Genomic DNA, 5,000 nt, shown 5'->3' with positions numbered 1-5,000 from the left:
AAGGAGAAGGGGGTGAGGGAGGGGAAGAGGAGGAGGAGGAGGGGAAAAAAAGATGAAGGTGAGATGAGTGAGGGAGGGAAGAGGAGAGAGAGAGGGGAGGAGGAGGAGGAGCTGGGGGAGCAGAGGGAGAAGGGGGAAGGAGGAGGGGGGAAGGGAAGAGGGGGAGGAGGAGGGAGGGGAAGAGGTGGAGGAGGAGGAAGTAGATGATGAAGGTGATATGAGGGAGAGAGGGAGGGGAGTAGGAGGGAGAAGATGGGGGGCGGGGGGAAGAAAAGGCGGGGCGAGAAGGCAAGGATGGAATGGTAGGGGGGAGGGGCAAAGGAACGAAAGAAAGGAAAGGAGAGAAAAGAGTAGAGAGGGGAGAGAGAATAAGAGAAACAGGAAAGGGGAGAGATAAAGAATAGGGATGATAAAGAGAGAAAGTGAGAGGAGGCAAGAGAAGGGAGGGAAGAAAAGAGAAGAGAGGAGATGAAAGGGAGAGAATAGTAAGAGTGGAAGGGAAGAGAAGGGAAGTGACGTGAGTCCAGGGGGCCAAGGGCGAATGCAAGGACAAGGGGGAGAAAGGAGTGGAAGATAAAAACAGGAAAAGAGAGAAAATAGAGAAAGGAAAGGGCATAGGAGAGGGGCGTCAGGTAGGAGGCGAAGCAAGTGGGAGGGAGATTGGGAAATAAAAGGGGAGAGAAGTGAGAAGGAAAAAAAAATAGTGTAATGGAGGGAGGTGAGGAGGAAGATGAAGGGAAAGAAAAAGAGATAGAAAGGAGGCAAGCGGGAGGTGGATGGAAAAAAAGACATTTCGGATTTCAAATCTAACCGACAAACTACATTAAATAATTCAAACCTAACCGACAAATATTTAAAAATTCAAACCTAACCGACAAACTTTTAAAAATTCAAACCTGACCGACAAACGACACTTAAAGTTCATACCCAATCGACAAAACGTCAATCACAGATTCAAACCTAACCGACAAACGACATTTCAAAATCGATCCCCAAACTCGGTGACGAATTCCGTTGGTCTTCAATTTCAAAACTGGTTAATGACTCAAATTTCTTTTCTCTCTCTCTTTCTCTCTTCTTCTTCTTCTTCTTGTTTTCCTGTGTGTCTTGATCATCAGGATTTTCTTCTTCTTTCCGACGATGAAGAAAATTAATCATTGCAATGGTAATTTCCGTTCTTGGAATGACAATCCTTGGAGGATTATCCGTAATTTTGTCTAACCTCGTGTGCGCGTTGTCTATTTATATTCATGTATGTAATGAAATATGAAGGATATCTCTATTTCTTTGTCCATCGCTATCTACCTGTTTATCAATCTTTCTTTACATCTACCTGTCTATCAGTCTATCGACCTACCCATTACTTTCCTTTCTCTCTCTCTCTCTCTCTCTCTCTCTCTCTCTCTCTCTCTCTCTCTCTCTCTCTCTCTCTCCCTCCCTCTCTCTCTCTACTTACCTATCTATCTATCCACACCTACCTGCCTACCTATCCATCTATCCATCTCCCTAACTATTTACACACATGACTATACCGCCACCGTCATTACGAACAGCCTGTATCACAACTACAGTTACGAACAGCCTGTATCACAACTACAGTTACGAACAGCCTGTATCACAACTACAGTTACGAACAGCCTGTATCACAACTACAGTTACGAACAGCCTGTATCACAACTACAGTTACGAACAGCCTGTATCACAACTACAGGATGTAAACCTCTCCCAGTCACTCCCAGTCATTCCTGTCCTACGTTGTTTTTGTTCAGTGTCGGCTTCAGATTTTCCCCATTTCATTTAACCCTTTGTTCACTGGTCTTGGCCTTGGTTTACTTTGTGTTTGTGTGTCGTCTCCTTATTTGTGTTTATGTTTTTATATGCGTGTATGTGTGTGTGGATAGATAGATAGATTGGTGTATTGATAGATGAGTAGGTAGATGGATGGATAGATATTTAGATAGATATTTAGATGGATATTTAGATAGATAGATAGATGATAGATAGATGGATGGATAGACAAATAGATGGAGATAGACAGATAGATATTTAGATAGACGGATAGATACATAGATAGATATATCGATAGATAGATGTAGACGTATATAAGTAAAGAGTAATGCGTCTGTATAGAAGAAAAAATAAAACTACTTTCCACACACAAACACACACACCTACATACACGTACGGAGGGGGTAGGGGTAGGGGTCGGGGGGGTGGGGTGGGGTGGGGGGGAGGACTAACGTCTCCATGTCAAACATCACGAACCTCCCGCGCTACCATCACGTACGCAGTATTCCGGACGTTCCGTTTAGACGACCATTTGGTGTCGAGAATGAAGGACAAGTTCACACGTTGATGCAAAATGGCGTGCGATCTGTGAGATTTGAGACTGTTTGACGTAAATCATTTTTTTTCTCAATCAAAAAGAAAGGAAACATTTTTCTTTCACCCTAAAAAGAAAAGGAAAAAGATTTTTTTTTTCTCTCAATCAAAAAGAAAAAGGAAAAAGAAAGGAAACATTTTTCTTTCCCCATAAAGAGAAAAGGAAAAAGAAACGTTTTTCTTCCCCCCTAAAAGAAAAAGAAAAGATATATTTTTATTTCCCCTAAAAAGAAAAGGAAAAGAAACGTTTTTCTTTCCCCCTAAAAAGAAAAGGAAAAAGAAAAGAAACATTTTTCTTTCCCCCTTAAAAGAAGAAGAAAAAATTTATTTGATTATTTATAAATAACGTCCGATTCTTTTTCATAATCGAAAGGAGCATTTATGTAAAGAACGAGCCTCAAGGTTTATATACCAAATGAACAATTATATATGACATGAATATTCATATACGAAGTGAACGTTCATATTCTAATTGAACATCTAAAAACAATTAAAATCGATCAGCCTTTTTTCACTTCCTTTCAATATCATTCTAATATTCTCATAAATATTACTCTTCGACAGTCCAAATAGCGCTGGTTACGGATAATTTACGGTTAACTACTGTGAAAATGGCGTAGTTCCTCAGAGCTGCTATGGATCGATGCTAAAATATCTAGTGTTTAGAAAATGGACCATTTGCAGTAAGTCGGGGGGAGGGGGTCGGAAAAGGTTTTGATATTGTCGTTTTTTTATGTAGATTAAGGTCTTGGGGCCCAAGTTTTAATGTCACGCACACACACGCACACACACACACACGCACACACACACACACACACACACACACACACACACACAAATATATATATATATATATATATATATATATATATATATATATATATATATATATATATTTACACATATATGTGTGTGTGTGTGTGTGTGTGTGTGTGTGTGTATGTAGGTAGGTATATGGAGGATAAGGTTAGGGTAGCGTTTGTGTGTGTGTGTGTGTTTATGTGTCTTTTGTGTGTGTGTACGTGTGATGTGTGTGCATCTTTGAGGCCCAGACCAACATTATGTGGTATGTGAGACCAACATTATGTGGTATGTGAGACCAACATTATGTGGAATGAGACCAACATTATGTGGTATGAGACCAACATTATGTGGTATGTGAGACCAACATTATGTGGTATGTGAGACCAACATTATGTGGTATGTGAGACCAACATTATGTGGTATGTGAGACCAACATTATGTGGAATGAGACCAACATTATGTGGTATGAGACCAACATTATGTGGTATGTGAGACCAACATTATGTGGTATGTGAGACCAACATTATGTGGTATGTGAGACCAACATTATGTGGTATGTGAGACCAACATTATGTGGTATGTGAGACCAACATTATGTGGTATGTGAGACCAACATTATGTGGTATGTGAGACCAACATTATGTGGTATGTGAGACCAACATTATGTGGTATGCGGGCCTGATCTGGCGATGTCACAAATGCTTTAAGAAGCGGCTAACCTGTTCCTTGCTGCATGCGTTCACATTAGCATATTAATTTGCACCTTGTCAGTGTATTCATATACAAGGCAAGTGAGACCCTCAGATCTATGCCTCAAATACATCCTGTTTAATCCAATACTTTATTTTTTATGATCTATTATTTATTTATTTTATTATTTATTAATTACTTTAATGAATAACGTAAAAAAAATAACGTACAAATCGGTATATTATTTTTGTCCCACACTGTATGAATTAATAAAATAAAAAAATAATGCATATCAATACCATCGTTTATATATATATATATATATATATATATATATATATATATATATATATATATATATATATATATATATATATGTATATATAAATGCTGCATAAAAAATACCATCGTTTATATAAGGTATCCAGCATATAATTTGAATGTGGGCGCGGCTGTGTATGCGTGCGCGGGTGTGTATGTGCATGTAAAAGTATGCATGTGCTTTCTTATCCTTGCTTACCAGTTCGGTCGCCGGTGCAAGCTGGTCCTTCAACAGGTTGGCAGTGAGCTCGAGGTTCTTAAGCAAGTAATCACTAAGGCAAAGACAAAGCAAGTTTCCTGAACGTCTCTCTCTCTATATATATTTTTTGTGCTCTCTGCTTCTGTCTCTCTCTCGCTGTGTGTATGTATATACGAGTATGATATGTATATATATATATATATATATATATATATATATATATATATATATATATATATATATATATATATATATATATATATATATATATATATATATATATATATATATATATATATGTATGTATCTTTGTATATGTGTATGTTCACACACACATATACATACATATATATGAATACATATATACATATATATATATATATATATATATATATATATATATATATATATATATATATGTGTGTGTGTGTGTGTGTGTGTGTGTGTGTGTGTGTGTGTGTGTGTGTGTGTGTGTGTGTATCAGAATTGCAGGGTGTATAGGAGTGCCGAGCTCTGTGGTACTGACCATAGATTGGTTGTGGCTACCCTCCGTCCATTTCAAACCCCCCAGCGGACCAATGATCACCCAGGGTGTTTCACTTGG

This window comes from Penaeus vannamei, chromosome 40 (genome assembly GCF_042767895.1).
Source record: "Penaeus vannamei isolate JL-2024 chromosome 40, ASM4276789v1, whole genome shotgun sequence".
Classification (NCBI taxonomy): Eukaryota; Metazoa; Arthropoda; class Malacostraca; order Decapoda; family Penaeidae; genus Penaeus; species Penaeus vannamei.
This window is presented reverse-complemented; position numbering follows the sequence as displayed.